The 20,656-nt window shown below is 41.1% G+C and overlaps 1 protein-coding gene and 1 pseudogene across 3 annotated transcripts in view; both read right to left on the reverse strand.

The window, feature by feature from the left end:
- Positions 1-20,656, reverse strand: part of RAB7A (RAB7A, member RAS oncogene family) — a 68,620-nt gene that overhangs the window by 38,246 nt on the left and 9,718 nt on the right. The gene's annotated exons all lie outside the window — the stretch shown is intronic.
- LOC116858186 lies at positions 7,986-9,458 on the reverse strand (annotated as a pseudogene).

Genomic DNA, 20,656 nt, shown 5'->3' on the forward strand with positions numbered 1-20,656 from the left:
TCAAGCCCCGCATCGGGCTCCCTGCTTACTGGAGAGCCTGCTTCTTCCTCTCCCACTCCCCCTGCTTATGTTCCCTCTCTAGCTGTCTCTGTCAATTAAATAAATAAAATCTTTAAAAAGAAAAAAACAACTGGCTTGATCTTCTCAAAGTTAAAGGTAATGACATAAAAGGAAGGGGGGTGGCGCCTGGTTGGCTCAGTGGGTTGAGCTGCTGCCTTCGGCTCAGGTCATGATCTCAGGGTCCTGGGATCAAGCCCCACATCGGGCTCTCTGCTCAGCAGGGAGCCTGCTTCCCTCTCTCTCTCTCTCTCTCTCTCTCTCTCTGCCTGCCTCTCTGCCTACTTGTGATTTCTGTCAAATAAATACATAACATCTTAAAAAAAAAAAAAAAGGGAAGGGTGGGAAGGGACCACATCTAGATGAAAAGACTTGAGCATTTAGGGGTGAAGTGTCATGATAATATCTAATATACTTTGTTTCTTTTTAAAAAAGGTTTTATTTGAGAGAGAGAGAGAGAGAGGGCATGAGCAGGGGCACAGGGAGGAGAATCCCGGCTGAACAGGGAGCCCAATGTGGGCAGTAGGCAGATGCTTAACTCACTGAACCACCCAGGTGCCCCTCTAATTTACTTTGTATTAGTTCAACCAAAAGAAGAGATAGGGAGCAAATACAGTTGACCCTTGAACAACACAGGTCTGAACGGTGTGGGTCCACTAATATGTGGACTTTTTACAGTATGGTACTTATATGTATTTTCTCTCATTATTCTCTTAACATATTCTTTTCCCTAGCTTACATTATTGTAAAAACACTGTATACAGTATATATTTAACATACAAGTGTTAATCAACTGTTTATCGGTGAGTCTTCTGGGCAATAGTAGTCTATCAGTACTTGAGTTTTTGGAGAGTCATAAGTCATACTAGAATTCGACCACAAGGGGGGTTGGTACCCTTAAGCCCTGCACTGTTCAAGGGCCAACTGCTGAAATTAGGTAGGAGTTTGTGTGTGTTCGTGTATTTTATGATTCTATTTACTTGAATTTTTTCATAACAGAACATTTTAAAAAGAGACGGCTACTCCACATTAGAGGAAGGGAAGCTTCCTGAAGCAGTGCTGTTAGGACATGCTCTCTGGTCAGATTACAATCTGGTTAGAGTTTCTGATACTGAATCCCCAGGATTCCCCAACTTTACCAGGGGCTGGTAGACCTGCCAGGGAACCTCAATATGCAGAAATGCTTCAAACAAAACCTTCTGAAGTACTTCAAGGTGTGCTTAACCAGTTGCCAGTCCCCCTTCCCAGGCAAGAAGGCCCTGACTACTAATTCAGATTTAAGTAATCCTCCACGTCATTATATAAGTCCCTCCTGTTTTTTTGTTTTAGAGGGCTGCAGGGTGGTAAGACTTTAGAAAGTTAAGAAGTGTGGGAAAAGTTTGTAATAAAGAATATGTAACATCGTCTGCTTAGTTTATTGTGTTGGGGCAAAAGGGCCTGAAAAGATATGAATACTGGTAAACATTGTAATTCTTGGGGAAGGTGAGCAAAAACCTTGAAGTTTCCATTTTTGCCCTTCCCTTGCCCTTCCTCCTTACCCTTTTTCATCTTTAATCTTCACACAACAAAACCTACCTGTTGCCTAGAACAAAACGACCCATCCTTTTTAGTTCAATATTGCGAGAAGTATCCTCACCCCAAGAGGTTTTCAAATTTACTAACAAAGTTATAGAAAACATTCTTACTGTATTATAATTTATATTATGATTTACTGTGGCAAAATATAAATAACATAAAATTTACCATTTTAACCTCCTTTAGCTTTATAAACAAATTCTCACAGCTACAATTCAACTTTCTTCCTCACATGTAAGAAAGACTTCTTGGCCACCTCTTCAGGTTGTAGGGAGGATTCCATGTGCAAATCGGTAAAGCAGCTTCGTAAACAATGAAACACTTTACAGAGATACACAATTTACCTGAAGTCAATATGGGACTGACTGTAGGAAATGACACGATTTTGCCTTGCCGCCCCCTCCAAAATGAAGACTGGATTTAAAAAGATTTCAGTTGCCACTAGTCCAAAACATTTTTGAGTTCATTAACCTTGAGACTAAGTGTTCTCCTGCAGCTCTCACTCCTTTCATTTCTACATCTCACTTCTGTTCCGGTTGCTGGATGAACTTCCTCACTTTTACTCAAAGGCTTAACCATCAAAAGCCTGTTGGTTAAATGATAACTGACTTTCAGAGTCACCCAGCTGTTCACAAACCAGACACTAGTTCTCTGAATTGTAAGCTGTATCTGAGAAACATGCAATGCCTGGGTCGTTCAGTCGGTTAAATGTCTGCCTTCTGCTCAGGTCGTGATCCCAGGGTCCTGGGATGGAGCCCCACCTTCGGCTCCCTGCTCAGTGGGGAGCCTGCTTCTCCTTTGCCCTCTGCTGTTCCCCCTGCTTGTGCTTGCTCTTTGTCAAATAAATAAATAAAATCTTAAAAAAAAAAAAAAAAGGGATCTGAGAAACAGAGGTATATGAAGGATCAGTATAAAGATGCTCTGGGACCTGTCTTTAGGAAAGAGTGACTCTATTATTAATGCCAAGTTTATCAGTCAGGGTTTCCAAAGAAAACAGAACCAAGAGAACCACCAAGATGGAGGAAGAGAACCTAAGGGCTCTGCTGGGACCATATATAAGCTCACAGTTTGTCAATTACCTTCAAGGGAGATTTAAAATATGTTGTTAAATATAAACTTCATATATATAAGATTTACCTATGTAATGATGTGTAAGATCACATAAATACATACAGAATTTTATACACACACACACATATAAAGTTTATATATGTGACATTTATTACAAGTAAGTAGCTCACACAATTACGGAGACCAAGAAGTCCCAAGATCTGCAGTCTAAGGGCCTGACAACCAGGACAGCCAATGGTCTAAGATCCAGTCTGAGTTTCACGGCAGGAGAAAACCTTCAAATAGAGATGAATTCTCTCTTGTTCAAGCTTTTTGCTTTACTCAGGACTCTTCACAACTGGACAAGGGCAATCTGCTTTGCATAGTCTACAGATTCAAATGTTAATCTCTTCCAGGAAAACCCTTGCAGAGACATCCAGAGGAATGTTTTAACCAAGTAACTGGGCATCCCTGCCCCAGTCAAGCTGCCACGAGAAGGTCAGCAGCCGGCCAGGGCTAGATATGAAAAGCTAACAGAAGCTCAGCCACTTGAGGTTTCAGGTAAAAAAATGCGGAACTGTAATGCTTAAGCACAAGGCCCAGCTCTTCAGGCTGAAAAGGAAATGCTAAAGAACAGAAATGTACGAAGTTTCACAACACTTTGTTTCTCTTTCAAAAGTTACTGAAAGGAAGGTTTAACTGGACTGAAACTGTGCTAGTTAAGATTTTGGCAAAATAAAGATCCACCTGCCCAACTGGATCACCAATGCACAGCTTGCTCGGACAACATTTTAGAGACGTCATTATGAAGTACTAATTTAAGGTGGAAACACAACACTACCATGAAAACAAGGAAAAAGGATGATCATTTCATATTCCGTAACTCCACGTGCTTCCCCACCACATGACACTGCACGGCTGAGCACACTATGAGGTGGTAATAAATACGTGATTTATGAAATCACATTTCAAGGTCAGAGATCTGTCCATTAAGATGCAGTCTGGATTTGAGTGGAAGAGTTTGGATGAAGAAAAGGTACTGATCTTAATTTCCTCATCTGTAAGAACATCACACTGCGGTGTTGTGGTGATGCAACATCACCATCTATTTCCAGAACTTTTTCATCACAGCAAACAGAAACTCCATACAGATTAAGCAATAATAACCTAGGTCCCGCTCCTCTAGTCCTTAATAATCTCTACTCTACTTTCTATGAATTGTCCTTTTTTAAACAGCCCATGGAAGTGGGATTACAAAGTATCTGTCCTCATCTATGGTGTACCTCAGCATGGTGTTTCCCAGGTTCAACACATGGCATGCATCAGAACTTTCTTCCTACAGTGACTACCATGCCCTTGCATGTAAATAATACCACATCTTGCTTATCCTTTTTTATTACTTTTATTTAAATTCGAGTTAGTTAACATATACTGTATTTTGCTTAGTTTTTTTATCTGCTGATGTGGGTTGCTTCTACTTTTTGACTCTCATTCTGTTATGAACAGTGTATCAGTATCTGTTCTGAGATCCTGTTTTCAAATCTTTTGGGTGTATACCTAAAAGTGAGTTTGCCAAGACATACAGTAACTCTGTTTACATTTTTAAGGAACAACCAAACTGCTTTCCTAGCACCAGCACTGTTTCAACCTTTTTTTTTTTTTTTTTTTTTAATTTATTTGACACACAGAGAGAGAGAGATCACAAGTAGGCAGAGAGGCAGGCAGAGAGAGGAGGAAGCAGGCTCACTGCTGAGCAGAGAGGCCGATGCAGGGCTCGATCCCAGGACTCTGAGATCATGACCTGAGCTGAAGGCAGAGGCTTAACCCACTGAGCCACCCAGGTGCCCCCTGCTTCAACTTCTTAACAGCAATACACAAGGGTTCCAATTTTCCAGGTCCTGCCCAACACATGCTTTTTAAATTAATTTATCTGACAGAAAGAAAGAGCAGGAAAAAGCACAAGCAGGGGGAGTGGCAGAGGGAGAAGTAGACTCCCCAGGGCTCAACCCCAGAACCCCAGGATCATGATTTGGGCCAGAGGCAGACAAAGATGCTAAGGCTTAACTGACTGAGCCACCCAGGTGCGCCCCCCACCCCCGTCTTTTAAATAACAATCAGTGTGAAGTGGTATTTCATTGTTGGTTTGATTCGTATTTCCCAAAAATGACATGCATTTTTGTATGTGTGAATTAGCCATTTGCATATCTTCTTTGAGGAAATGTCCATCCAGGTCTTGTGCCATTTTTAATTGAGTTTTATGTTCTTGAGTTGTAGGAGTTCTTACGTATTCTGAATACTAATTCCTTATCAGATATATGATTTACAGGTATTTTCTCTTATTCTGATTGTCTTTTTACTCTCTTGATAGTGTCCTTACAGTTTTTAATTTTGATGAAGTCCAATTTACCTGTTTTTCCTGTCATTGCCTGTGCTTTCAGGGTCATAGCCACAAAATCACTGTCAAATCCAATGTCATAATTTTTCCCCTATATTTACTTTCAAGAATTTTATAGTTTCAACTCTTAAAGCCTTTGATCTAATTTTTGTACATGGTTAATAAATAAGGGTCAAGCTTACTCTTTTGCAGGTAGAGTTTCCCAGGACCACTACCATTTGTTGAAGACACTGTCCTTTTACCACTAAATGGGCTCAGCACCCCTGTACAAGTTCAACTGATCCTGTATGTGAAGGTCAATTTCTGGGCTCTATATTCCATTAATCTACACATGTTCCCTTATGCCAGTACCACAACATTTTCATTACTGTAGCTTTGCAGTAAGTTCTGAAATCATGAAGTGGGAGACTTCAACTTTGTTCTGAACTTTCAACAGTGTTTTCACTATTCAGAGTCCCATGATTTTCTAGCTGAATTTTAGGATGTGTTTTTCTATTTCTGCAAAAAACAGTCATTGAAATTTTATTGCACTGAATATGTAGATGGCTTTGGGTAGTATTGTCATCCTTCTGAAATTAAGTTTTCTTAGCCAAAAAACGTGACATGCCTATCTTTTTATATCTTCTTTAATTTTTCCCAGCAGTTTTATAGTTCTCAGTTTACAGGTCTTTCATACACTGAGTTAATTTTTTAAACTCAGTTTTTAAAAAAAATTCCAATAGAGTTAACATGCAGTTATATTAGCTTCAGATGTACAATACAGTGACTCAACACTTCCACACATCACCAGGTGCTCATCCTAAGTGCACCCCTCAATACCCATCACCAATTTCACCCATCACCCCACCTGCCTCCCCTCTGGTGACCATGAGTGTGTTCTCTAGAGTTAAGTCTGTTTCTTGGTTTGTGTCTTTTTTTTTTTTTTTTTTTGCCTTTGCTCATTTATTTCCTAGATCCCATATACGAGTGCAATCAGATAGTATTGGTCTTTCCTACCAAGCTAATTTTACTTTTTTTGATGCTATCGTTAAGTGGAACTGTTTTCCTGGTTTCCTCTTTGGCTAGGTTCATTGTTAGTATACAGAAATGCAACTGGTTTTTGTGTGTTCACTTTCTCTCCTGCAACTTTGCTGAATTAGTTTATTAGTGCTGTCACAGGTTTTTATTTTCATTTTTTAGTATGAAATCTTTAGATATTCTACATATATAAGATCACGTCATCTGCATCTACTCTTTCCCATCTGGATGTCTTTTCTCTTTTCCTTGCCAAACTGCTCTGGTTAGAACTTCCAATACGGTTATGAATAGAAGTAGCAGCAAGTGGGCATTCTTGCCTTGTCCCTGAACTAAATCAGAGGAAGCACTATCATATCAGTCTTTTACCAGTATGATGTTCACTGGGTGCTTTTCATATATGGCTTTTATCATGCTGAAGTAACAGTCTTCTATTCCTAGTGTTTCGAGTCATGAAAGGCTGCTGAATTTCGTCAAAGGCTTTTTCTGGATCAGTTGACATGATCATGTGTTTTTTTTGTTGTTGTTGTTCCTTTCATTCTATAAATGTGTACTATACTGATCACTTTTTCGATGTGCAATCATCCTAGCATTCCAGGAACAAATCCCACTTGCTTGTGGTGTATAATCTTTTTAACAGACTGCTTAATTTGATTTACTGGTATTTTATTCAAGATTCTCAAATCATTGTATTTGTAAGGGCTACTGACCTGTAGTTTAATTTTTGTAGCATTTGCTCGGCCTTGGTTATCAGAGCAATGTTGGCTCATAAAATGAAAATTTAGTAAGTGTTTCTCCCCTCTTTGATTTCTGGGAAAAATGAGAGGACCAGTTAGTTCTTTAAATGTTAGTTAGTTAGCATTCACTAGTGAAGACATCAGGTCCAGGGTTTTTCTTTGCCAGTAGATCTCAGGTATCCGATTTGATCTCCTTACTTGACAAAAGTACGATTTTTATTGAGTTGGTTTTGGTAGTTTGTGTTTCCAGGAACTTATTAATTTTATCCAGGTTATAAAAATCTATTATACAAGTGTTCACAGGACGCTTATAATCTTTTTTTACCCCCTGTAGAATAGGTAGTAAATTCCCAATAAAGTTCATTTCCGATTTTAGAAATGGGAGTTGTTTTTCTTTAAGTCAATCCAGCTGGGACTGTGCTCAGCCCGGGGTCAAGCATTGAGATTCCCACCCTCTCCTCCCCTTCTGCCCTCCCCACCCCCTACTTGTGTCTGCTCCCTCTCAAATACATAAATAAAATCTTAAAAGAGAGGTTTCTTTTTTTTCCCCAATGTTAGCATTTATCGCTATGAATTCCTCCCTTAGCACTGCTTTACTGTGTCCCATAAGTTTTAGTATATCGTGTTTTCTTTTTATTCTTCTCTAAGTATTTAAAAATTTCCCTTGTGATTTCATCTTTGGCCCACTCCACTGGTTCTTTAAGAGCATGTTGTTTAACATCCGCAAATCTGTGAATTTTCCAGTTTTCCTCCTGTTACTGATTTCTAACTTCATTTCACTATGGTCAGAGAAGAAATTTGTATATCTATCTATCTTGCTACCAAGACTTACACTGTGGCCTAATAGCAGGTGTGTCCTACAGAAGGTCCCATGTGCACCTGAGAAGAACACATGTGCTGTTTCTGGGTGGGGTCCTGTGTGTGTCTCTTAGATCTGGTTGGGTTATTGTTATTGAAGTTCTCTATTTCCTCACTTTTGTTCTCTGTCTGGTTCTACCCACTCTTGAATATCATTGTAAAATTATCTACTTCTTCCATCAGTTCTGTCAATTTTTGCTTCATAGAATTTTTTTCATTTTAATTGTTTTTAAAGATTCTATTTGACAGAGCGAGCATAAGCAAGGGGAGCTGCAGAGGGAGCAGGAGAAGCAGCCCAATGTGGGGCTCAATCCCAGGACCCTGGGATCATGACCCCAGCCAGAGGTAGACGCTTAACAGACTCAGCTACCCAGGCGACCCTTAGCAGTTTTTATTTAAAGTTGCATATAAGATTATTCTACTCCTGCATCTTCTCAATTGTTTCTTCCTTATATATGCCCTTTTCCTTTCCTACTTGGCAAAATCCGGCTTTGTGTTCAAGGACTTTTTGGTGGTCTTTGTCCAGTTTTAGTCTAGTGATAACCACCTTGCTAGAGTGAACGCCCACACAGACAGTTGGGCCATCTGCCTTCTCTCGCTGTACTCGTTCAATGTAGAGGACATGCCTCTTCCTGCAAACCTGGGATAATTTACCAATTTGCTGACCTTTGTAGTGTCCTCCCAACCTGCACTTCAACATCCTTTCGGATGGGCACGGATCTAAACTTTTACTTCCATCTCAGCTCTTTGGAAAGAGGGAAAGACATGATCCTCCTGTGAATGTGGGATGGTGCACTGAAATGCCGTTTACAGTTTTTGCTCTGGTCAAGTCACAAAGGGATTAAACTTCAGGTTGGCCGAGGGCACTTGCGCCATGGCCACAAAAGGGAAGGGCTGCTTCATATAATTTCCTGACCTGTCATTACATGTGTAAATGTTTACCATTATTTTATCTTCTTGCTGTACTGAACCTTTTATGTCCTTCTTTGTCCCTTGCACATTTTTCTGATTTAAAATCTATCTTGACTCATCTTAGTACAGCCACCCCAGCTCTCTTTTGGTTACTATTTATGTGAATTCTCTTTTCCCACTCTTTCATATTCAAATTTTTTGTGTCTTTGGATCTAAACTGAGTCTCTTGTAAATAAATAATTGGATCAGGTTTTTCTAGCCAATCTGCCAATCTGTCTTTTTCGAGTCTAATGCATTTATATTTATAGAAATTACTGTTAAGGAAGGACTTAATTCTGTCATTTTGGTGTCTGTGTTCTGTAAGCCTTACAGCTTTTTTGTTATTCTGCACCACTATCTTCTTTTGTGTTCAGCTGATTTTTACTTTGGTAGTAAAACATTTTAAGTCCCTTCTCATTTCCTTTTGTGTGTACTCTACAGCTATTTTATTTGTCATTATCCAGCAGCTTTACAGATGTTAATAATGTACCTTATTGTGTTGTATGCGACAAAACCCTTTCCTACAATACTGTGATGCCAACAGACATATCATCATTTTGAGACCAGAGTTTAAGCAAAAGGAAATGAATATTTTAAGTGTAAACGCTGAAGTATTTAAAGCCAGAAATTATTACAGATTTCCAAACTAGAAAGGAAAAGCCCAGTGAAGCACAACAGATTTTAATTTTCAATAAAGTAAATATTACTCTCTAATAATCCACCTAAACAGAAAGCTCTTGGAGTCCCTTGGGGGGGTGGGGAGGCATGGTGCCTGGGTGGCTCAGTCAGTTAAGTGTCTGACTCTTTCATGATCTCAGAGTTGTAAGACTGAGCCCTGCACAGGGCTTCCTGCTCAGCAGGGAGGCTGCTTCTGATACTCTCCCCCCACCACCCCCACTCGCGCTTCCCACTTTCTCTAAGAAATAAACAAATCTTAAAAAAAGAGCAAGTCTTAAGACCAAAAAGTGAGAAAACCCTTGTAGATTATCCCCAGCATCACTAGTCCATTTCTTGCCCTCCACCACTGCAATGGAATTACAAACACCCATCTGGGCCCCTGGCTGGGCCTAGGTTTTTGGTCCTTAAAGCTCTGAAAGCTGGTTTTTGGTGACCTGATGGACTCTGGTACCTGACAGGTTGTTTTCTCCTTTTTTTCTTTCCATCTTGTTTTCTTTTTTCTTCATTCTCCATTATTTTGTTTTTCCCATTTTTTTTTTCTATTTTCCTTTTTCTTTTTGGTTCTATTTTCTTTTTTTTTTTTTCATTTTCTTTTCTCACTTTTTTATTTTATTAGTGTAATTAGAAAGCATAATTTTATTTTCTATCATTAGTATTAGTGTTGTTAGCACAGTTGGCACTGCCACTTAGAATGGTTAGATCACCATGCAGTAGGGCCTTGCAGCCATCTCTGGTAACTAATTACCCATATCTTCATTTATGAGCTCCAATTATGAGACCATTGGGCAGGGTAACTTTGCAAAGGTGAAGTTGGCCCAGCACATCTTGACAGGGACAGAGGCTGTGAAGGTCATTAAGGAGAGTCAGCAGAGCTCCTCCAGTTTCCAGGCACTTTTCCATGAAGCACACAGCACAAAGACCCTGAATCACACCAATATTGTAAAGCGGAGGTGACGGACACTAAGAAAGCACTATTCCTTGCCTGGGAGTACGTTAGTGGAGACCTATTTGGTTGTTTACAGTGGATCATGGCCACATGACAGACAAAGAAGCCAGAGGCAAATTCCAGCAGCTAGTAGCCACTGTGCAGTAGGGAATAATCCACAGGGACCTGAAGCAGAGAACCTGCTTTGTGACACTCGACTGAAAGTAAAAACTGCAGACTTTGGCCTAAGCAATGAGTTCACCACTGGCCATAAGCAGAAAACCTATTTTAAGAGCCTCCCTTATACTACCCCAGAACCCTTCCTGTGCCAAAAGTACAATGATCCAAAGTCACCCTCTGCCCCACACTCCCCCCTTCACCCACTCTGAATATGTGAAATGTGAATGTGTGAAACATGCTAATCATTCTGTCACAATCGTCACTGGTGTCTCTGCCTTCTGTGGGAGAGGACTTATGAAAGCTATGAAAGCAGATCCTAAAGGGGCAATACCACATTCCAATATCCTTACCTCTTGAATGTGAAAACCCTTAAGAAAACTATGACCCTCAACCCCAGCAATAGAGGAACGTTAGAAAATATTATGAGGGATCCATGGATAAATATGGCCAGAAGGAGAAACTCAGATCTTACATAAAGTGCCTCATGACAAGAAGGACCCCCATGTCGTGATGAACATGGGCTATGGGTGGGATCCAGGACTCATGAAGAGCACTGGAAGTACCAGAGTATGATGGCCACCTTAGTGACGCCAAGAAACCCAAGGTGGAGGGCCACCCCCATGATAGGAAGTCCTTCCTCCCCTTCTGCTGACCCTAATAACTGCATTCTTCCCCCAACCTGGCAGGTTCAGCAGGTGTCTGACAATGCAGTAAACAATACGTGCGGCAAGCCTGCTATTCCCACCTGGCTCTGCAAGGTGGAAAATCAGCGGTGGAGGAGTACCAGAGCTCAGAGTAGAAGCCCATGGCACCTGCCAGTCCTGCACCTAGTCTGGAGTCAAGGACCACCCTCCCAGCTCAGCCCCTACCAGTGGCCCTCGGACCTTCTCCACCTCCAGCAGCAGGAGCACAGCACCAGAGGGAACCAACTGTCCTCAATGTGTCCCTAAGAAGAAATTCTTTGCAAACCACGCAGCCTGAAGGCATGACCCAAATCTCTCCCTCTTGTCATAGCCAGGGCCAACGGAGACGGCTGACAGGCTCCTCTTTATTCTAAGACACTTCTGTTTTAGGCTGTCCAGCAAGAATCAGAAAAGCAAACAAAATACAGCGAAGACAACAGAATCTCTAAAGGTGGATGGCCAAGGCAGAAATCAAATCAAAGACCATGGGGAGGTTGACTTGCACTCCCTGAATTTTAGATGAGAAGAAAGAAGATGCTGAGCTCCATCAAGCCTGACAATATAGTACAGATCAGCCAGAGACTAGGCACAAAACAGCTGCAGACGGGAGCAGTGTTAAGAAGTACAGGCTGTGTGCTCGAGATGCTTGGGGAAGAGGACTTGGTTATTACTGATAAGGAAAGATTTACTTTTTGCCACATACCATTTGTTTTCTGTATGTCTATGTTCCCACTGTTCAACTCTTCATTTACTGATATTTTTTGTATTTAGTTGAATTTTTAATGTAATTTTTTTCCAGGGGCTCTGCATCATTCCTTCTTCAGCTGAAGGAGCAGCCACGATATGGGCTGTTGCTGGGTGTCTCGGCTAAGTGAAAACTACTGGGGGGTCTTGCTCCTGCAGTTAAATGTTCCAGCCCAGGATGACACCTCACGTCGGCTTACAGCTCACTGGCTAGAATGAGTCACACCATACAAGAAACTAAGGAGTGTGATTCTGTTGTGGACCTGGAAGGCACACAGTTGGAAATATTTGGGAACTAGGATGAGTTTTACAGTGGCTTGCTATAGTAATAATAAATGTAATTTTTAAGATATTATTTACTTGAGAGAGAGATCGCACGCGCACTCAAATGGGGAGAGGGATACAGGAAGAGGGAGAAGCAGACTCCCTGCTGAGCAGGGAGCCCAACACAGGTCTCGATCCCAGGACCCCAGGATCATGACCTGAACTGAAGGCAGGCATTACATGACTGAGCCACCCAGGTGTCCCTGGCATCCATGATTTCTGATGAGCAATCAAGTGTGAACATCTTTAGAATTCCTTATAGATCACAAGTTGATTCTCTTGCTTTCAAGTTCTTGTTGCTTTGCAAATTCAAGTTACAACTTGATTGTAATGTGTCCTGACGTAGTTTTCTTGAGTTTATCCTCCTTAGAATTCATTAAGCTTCTTAGATGTGTGAATTCATTAAATTCTGGAAGTTTTGGGCCATTTGATTTTCACAAATGTTTTGTTTCTCTTTAAATATTCTACCTCTGGAGCACCTATGAAGTGTATTTGGCATGGATGATGATGTCCTGCAGATCTCTCAGGCTGTGTTCATCTTTCGTAATTCTTTCTTTCTTTCTGTTCCCCAGGCTGAATAATTTTGATGGTCATCAGCTTATTAATCTTTTCTTCTATCTGCTCACATCTGCTGCCAAACCCTTCTAATAAATTTCATTTTGGGGCGCTTGGGTGGCTCAGTTGGCTGAGTGTCTGACTCTTAGTTTGGGCTCAGGGCATAATCTCAGGTTTGTAAGATTGAGCCCTGCACCGGGCTCCCTGCTCAGCAGGGAGTCTGCCTGAGATTCTCTCTCCCTCTCTAAAATAAATGAATAAATCTTTAAAAAAATTTTCATTTCAGTTACTGTACTTTTTTTTCCTGCTCCAGAATTTGTTCCCTTTTTATAATTTCTTTCTTGATGGTCTCATTTTGTGCAGACATTGTATATTCTCAATTGCCTTTAGTTCTTTGTCCATGATTTCCTCTGGCCAAGTAATTTAACACAGTGGATTTAAAGTCTTTTTTTAAAAAAAACAAGAGTTATTTACTTATTTATTTTAGAGAGACAGAGAGAGCACACAAGGGCAAGCAGGGGAGGGGGAGAGGGAGAGAGAAGCAGACTCTTGCTGAGTATGGAGCCCAAAATGGGGCTCAATCCCACGACCCCAGGATAATGACCTGAGCCAAAATCAAGAGTTGGGATGTCAGCTACACAGGCACCCCAATTTAATGTTTTAATTTTTAATTCCAATGTCTAAGCTTCCTCTGCGATGGCTTCTGTCCAGTTCCTTTCTTCCCTGTGAATGGGTCACATTTTCCTGTTTCTTTATATGCTTCACTTTTTTTTCTTGTTGAGAAATGAACATTCTGAGTATTATAATGTGATATCCTGGAAATCTCACTCCCCTGTTCCTCAGGGATTGCCGGTTGTTTGCTGAGAGCTGGAATTGTCCATTTGTTAGCAGCACTCACTTAGGAAAGATCAGTAGTCTATCCCTTCATGAAGTACATCTCCATCCAATCAGGTTCCACAGTTCCAAGATAGTTGATTCCAAAATACTCTTTCCAGGTCAATGGCTGACTTTGTAGAGGGACTTGACCTCTAATGCTTCCCACTCCGTCATCTTGTGTGACATCACTGTAGTCTATAGTCTTTTAATTTAAGTATCATTGAACTGGTCCAATTTTCACACCCTGACCAAACTTAATCAAGCCTCTGAATCACTGCTAATTCTCTCAGCAGAAAATGCATGCATATTTTTTTGGATAGAAGTATGATTTGTTTTCTACTTTTAGTAAAGGATCAGGATGAGTCTTTCTTTCTTTAAATGTTACCATCTTTCTTGAGGTGCTTGGGTGGCTCAGTCGGTTAGGCATCTGCCTTAGGCTCGGGTCGTGGTCCCAGGGTCATGGTATCATTGGGCTCCCTGCTCACTGGGAACCCTGCTTTCCCTGCTTGTGCTCTCTCTCTGGCATATAAATAAATAAAATCTTTTTTTTAAAAAATGTACCATCTTTCTTAAATCTCTTGTGACTACAGAAGACCATCACAGGAAAGGAAATGATAAGCAGCAGAAGACAAAGATCTAATAGCACAGATTGAAAATACCAAACTGGTGGCTCTTGTGCTTAATACTAATATAATATATTATATATTATATATTATAATAAATATATATTAATACTTAATACTTAATACAGGTGGCTCCTGTTCAAAATACTAAAAATGGTATGTAGTATTAAGAGAGAGGTGGCTGACTGGGAGCATGACATAGAATTTACTTTAGAATTTAATTTATTCTGGGTACAACTGTCCAGTGCTCTGAAGGTAGAGCTGGAGTTAATACCTCTAACTCTGTGCTCAGAACACATTAGGGACTTGAATATTTGCTAAAATATTTAGCTTCCTTTGTCTTAATAGAGGCATCTTTCTGAAAGCATACATAAGAAAGGATACAAAGAATGCTCCATATAGGTAAAGTACTTAGTTCTCACTCCAGAAACCCTCTCTCTAAAACATGGCTTTTTTGGGGGGCACCTGGGTAGCTCAATCAGTTGGGCATCCGACTTTTTTTTTAAAAGATTTTTTTATTTATTTACTTGACTGAAAGAGGGAAAGAAGAAGCAGGCTCCCCACTCATCAGGGAGCCCAATGTGGGGCTCAATCCCAGGACCCTGCAATCATGACCTGAACTGAAAGCAGACCCTTTACCAGTTGAGCCACCCAGGCACCCCGGGCATCTGACTCTTGATTTCCACTCAGGTCGTGACCTTGGCCCATGCGTGGGGCTCCACACTCACCACAGAGTCTGTTTGTCTCTCTCCCTCTGCTCCTCTCCCTGCTCTCTCTCTCTCTCAAATAAAATCTTTAAAACAAACCTTTTTTGAAGCAATAAATTTCTATCAGCAGGATACACTGGGAGTTACAATGTTTGGAAAATTAAGGTTCTAACGGTCAGCAATTTCCCCCAAACACAGTCTTCCTCCAAAAAAAAGCCAAAATACCTCAACAATTAATCTGTCAATGGCTGTGAATATGAACGAGTTTTCACTATGACATTATCATTGGTTAGGAGCAATAGGGGAAGTTTGGAACTTCTATTCAGTTATCACCAGAAATGGATACAAATAAGGGTACCACACCATGCCAGCACTGCCCATGCATCTTTGGTTAGCGAGCAATCTTATTTTTTTTGGAGCAGTTAGCTCTGTTTCCTCTTTCACCGTTGCTGCTGCGCTTGCAAGCACAAGATGCCTGCCTCCATCTGCACAAAACCTGTCAAACAGGTGTCCCTGCTTTTAGAGCCACGGTCACCATCTTAGACGAGGCTTACACATATCCTACCTATGCTATTTTAGTTGTAAATCCTTTGAACTAGAATAATGTCCCTCATATTTTATTATTTCCTTTCAAATATGTAAATATGGGGGCGCCTGGGTGGCTCAGTGGGTTAAAGCCTCTGCCTTCAGCTCAGGTCATGTTCCCAGGGTCCTGGGATCGAGCCCTGCATCGGGCTCTCTGCTTAGCGGGAGGCCTGCTTCCCTTCCTCTCTCTGCCTGCCTCTCTGCCTACTTGTGATCTCTATCAAATAAAAAAAAAAATCATAAAAAATATGGACAGATTATCATGATGAAATGTGGTTAATATGAAAATGAGAGTACCACAAATATGTCTGCCTTTGTTCACATCATAGTACTTCCTACCTCGCCTCTTGAATAATCACATATCCCAAAAAAACAAAGCCTGCCACACCGAGTAGCAGTGTATATACCTCGCCAGCTTTCTTACTGTATTCAGCCCCAATCTTTCCTCCTCATTTTTGAGGCCTACCATCCTCTCAAATCTATCACCTCCAATCAATCACTGCCAAGAATCTAGACGCTCTACTTCCGGTTCTGCCAAATTAACCTATTGGGAAGGTAATGGGCCCACTTCTCTCCTTTCCTTGATACATCTCTCTCACCCAAGAAAACCCAAGTGGTGAAAGAACTCAGAACTCTGCCCCTAATTCACAATACATATCCAAAACATAAACACACAAAGGCAGACTTACATGTATGATGAGTGAATATTCTAAAATGTAGCTAGATTTTTTTAAAGTAGGGTAAAGAATAAGACATGCCCCCATTTGTGTTTATTAGGTTGAAGCCTATGAAAATGTCATTTTTGTAGGTCAAAACCAAGCAACTTTATAGGGTTCAATGTCTCTACGGTAGAGGAGGGATTAAGGTAGGGAAATATTTGTTTTCAATGTTTCATTCTGTACAACTGAATGTATGAAGTTTATCATTACCTCTTCACATCTAAAAACTGAACACCTGTCTGGAAACCTGCTATCACATCTTTTTCACACTACATCATCCCCTTTTATGGGTGGCTCCTCATGTGTCACACAGTCAAAAAGAAAAATTCCTTCAGCACAGGAGCTATCTTACTCCTCTGGAATTTCCCTAGCACAGCACCTGCTACAAAGCATCCTTTGGATGCCTGCAGATCTGAATGACTACATTTCCACCTCCCCTGTCACTGGGGTAGAACCAGTTCTCTACCACAGCAGCGGGAAGCAGAAAGAACAACTCACTTCTCAGATTCTGACGTGCACGGTTTGATTTTCACCTGTGAACAACCACAGGTAGTTATTCATTAACTGTATACACCATTTGTCTAGGGCGAGTGTACATTACGAGGCTGACCAACTTGAGCTCCTCACTCCCCTCCCACATCCCCTTCCCAAACTCACAAGGGAAATCTTGCTATTGCCGCACTTCTCCAGTGGGCTAACAGAAGTCTGGCCACAAGTCTTCACAGAAACAGCATGCCTTTCTCTCCCCCAAGTAGATCATGGATGCTCTGTACCTCCAGATAACTTTACAGGCACACAGAACTGCAAGCCACAGAAGACAGCCACTTGGCTGGGGCAGGTGTCCAGTCACACGCAGACAGGATTTCATGTTGTTGTCATGCAGAAATTATTAGCTACAACTTTAAAAGATAAAAAGCAAGGGAAAAAAGGGAAGAACAGGCTGACCAAGTGCGCTTTTTTCCTATCTGAAACAATCGTTTCTCTCAATTCAAACTGCTAACATTTTTTCAACATCAACAGCCCTGAAAATAAAGACTGGCCCAATGGTCTGCTTTTTATCTGTAAAAAAATTAACTCCCTTCTTTATTTATTTATTTGACAGAGAGAAATCACAAGAAGGCAGAGAGGCAGGCAGAGGGAGAGGGGGAAGCAGGCTCCCCGCTGAGCAGAGAGCCTGATGCGGGGCTCGATCCCTGAGACCATAACCTGAGCCAAAGGCAGAGGCTTTAACCCACTGAGCCACCCAGGTGCCCAATTAACTCCCTTCTTATTTGTTACAATTAATTAATAAAAAGAAAAACTTTTTTTAAAACTCATGCCAAGTCTGGGACACTGGTATGGAATTTGCTATTAAAACCCTCCACCAGAAGTGACAAAGAAATCTAATATGTCAAAGTTAAACAAGAAAAGTTGCTTAAAAAACCCATCCAGAGCGCAGATTATGAATTGTGTATGTTCAAATACTGCAAGAAATGACCAAACATGGCAAAACATGAAATGCATAAAAACTTCATGAACATAAAACCTAATACTTGGTTTCCAAAGTCTTTTTTCAATCTATCACCTAAGGCAACCAGTTGGGTTACAAGGACTGAAAGATATGTACCACTGCCCCACCAAAACCAAGGCTCCTTAGGGGTCAGAAACCAGGTTTTCTACTTTTTGCAGAGCTACCTTGCCCAAGGCTTGGGATATGGTGGTGCTCAAGAAAACCACCTGGATGAACAATTATACGTTATTTGTCCCAGATACAAAGGGGAGAGAACTGAGCTGCCTCCCTCTGCCAGAGCACCTTAGAAAAAGTTTCTTCTGAATTTCTTGATGGAAGAAGCTGCCAGACAAAGTGATTAAGGGCCCAGGACAAGGGGTAGAAAGAAAACCAATTTAATGAGAAGTAAACATATTCTGAGCCTAATGCTGACAGAGTTTTATGACCGATGGAAAACCACTGAGCTTGTCAAAATGTATTATGAAGCAGAAGCAAGTAAGACAGTGGTCTACTGTCCCAGAGACAAAGAGTGGATCAGAAGAGTTAAAAAAAAATACATGTATGTAGGTAACCAAGTGTGTGATAAAAAGATTTTAGTCAGTGAGAAAAGGATGACAATGTAGCGAAATACTGCCACATATTTGGAAAGATTCTGATGTCATATTGCATCATACATAAGAATTCCAATGTGCTAAGTACTCGGGGGGAAAAACACCGTTTTTATTGCCCTTAGGATAGGGAAGGCCTCGTATAGTAACATGAAACCCCCAAATCAAAACAAATCAACCACGTTGACTACAGGAAAGTTTCTTTACTACAAAACACACCATTAACCAAACCAAGCCATGAGAAACAAGCCTGGAATGTTTACAACATGAAAAAGGGTCAATATGCTTGCTTTATAAAAAGTTTAGGTTAAAACAAAAACCTGCCTTACTTGGGCTTTAGAGAAAACAGTCAATTCAGAGAAGGAAAAAAATGGCTAATATTTTTTCAAAAGCTTAATCTATTCACCAATAAAATGGAAATGAGGTATCATTTAAAACTTTCCCACTAGTTAAACTGGCAGCTATTAAGAAAATCGACAAGGGGGAGCAGCTGGGTGGCTCAGTGGGTTGAGCCTCTGCCTTCAGCTTGGGTCATGATCTCAGGGTCCTGGGATGGAGCCCCGTTTTGGGGTCTCTGCTCGGCGGGGAGCCTGCTCCCCACCCCCCGCCTGCCTGTCTGCCTACTTGTGATCTCTGCCAACTAAATAGATAAAATCTTTAAAAAAGAAAGAAAGATAGAAAGAAAGAAAAGAAAGAAAGAAAATTGACAGTTGGCAACTACATAAATTGAATTCTCAAGCTACAAATGTTAAGTAGACAACCTTCTTGGAGGCAGTATGGTAATGAATGCCAAATTTTAAGTATGAATAACAACTACAAGGAAATGATTAAACAAGTGGATGAAGATAAATATTAACTGTCTTCTTAAAAAAGATTTATTTTTAAGGAATCTCTAGACATAATGTGGGGCTCTAACTCACAACCCTGAGATCAAGAGTCACAAGCTCCACTGACTGAGCCAGCCAGGAACCCCTTAAATAATTTTCTAAAACAGAGAAGTTGAAAAGTAACTGAAACATTCATTTAGAAGATGGTTAAACTTGGTAAATGCAATATTACACAGCCATTAAAAGGAGTATGTACAGGGGGTGCCTGGGTGGTGCCGCTGGTTAAGCATCTGATTCCTGGTTTTGGCTCAGGTTGTGATCTTAGGGTCATTACACTGAGCCTTGCGTGGGCTGTTCTCAGTTGCAAAGTCTGCTTGAGATTCGCTCTCCTTCTTCCTCTGCCCACCTCCCCAAACACCGGTCCACGTACAAGCACATACACACACACACTCCAATAAATAAATCTTAAAAAAACAAAACAAAACAAAACAAAACCCAACAACAACAGTATGTACTGACAAAGAAAGGTGTGTAGTATATACAGAAGTTTTTAAAAAACAAGTTACAGAAGAGTGTGTACTGTGTCATCCCATTTAAATATGAACACATAAGTCTGGAAGTACAGCTACCAAATTATCCAGAAGGGTGATAGAGAACTATTCACTTGCTTCTCTAATCTAGAAACAAGTTCAGGGCGCCTGGGTGGCTCAGTGGGTTAAGCCTCTGCCTTCGGCTCTGGTCATGATCCCGGGGTCCTAGGATCGAGCCCCGCATTGGGCTCTCTGCTCAGCAGGGAGCCTGCTTCCCTTCCTCTCTCTCTGCCTGCCTCTCTGCCTACTTGTGATCTCTGTCTGTCAAATAAATAAATAGAAACAAGTTCATTTTAGGAAAAATCTGACCACCTAGGGATTTCTGGGTGGCTCAGTCAGTTAAGCATCTGCCTTCAGCTCAGGTCATGATCCCAGGGTCCTGGGATTGAGCCCCACATCTGGTTTCCCGCCTGTCACTCCCCCTGCTTGTGCTCACAGTCTCTCTCTCTCTGACAAATAATTTTTTTTTTTAAAGATTTATTTATTTGTCAGAGACAGAGGGAGAGAGAGTAAGCGAGCACAGGCAGACAGAGAGGCAGGCAGAGGCAGAGGGAGAAGCAGGCTCCCTGCCGAGCAAGGAGCCCGATGTGGGACTCGATCCCAGGACGCTGGGATCATGACCTGAGCTGAAGGCAGCCGCTTAACCGACTGAGCCACCCAGGCGTCCCATCTCTGACAAATAAATTTTTAAAGGTATATATATATATATATATATATTAAAAAAATCTGGAGGAAAAAAAAAATCTAACCATCTACAATGAGGTTACTTTTGCCCCTCATAAAAAAGTGAACGAGTGGGGCTCCATGTGGGTGATAGTTTTTGAAATGGCTTAAACGGTCCTCAAAGTTTGGTGTCATCTTGCCAGCTGGGATATTGCAAAGCCACTGCAGTATGATCAAGAGCCA

This window comes from Lontra canadensis, unplaced genomic scaffold (genome assembly GCF_010015895.1).
Source record: "Lontra canadensis isolate GAN:19392208 unplaced genomic scaffold, GSC_riverotter_1.0 scaffold133, whole genome shotgun sequence".
NCBI classification, from domain to species: domain Eukaryota; kingdom Metazoa; phylum Chordata; class Mammalia; order Carnivora; family Mustelidae; genus Lontra; species Lontra canadensis.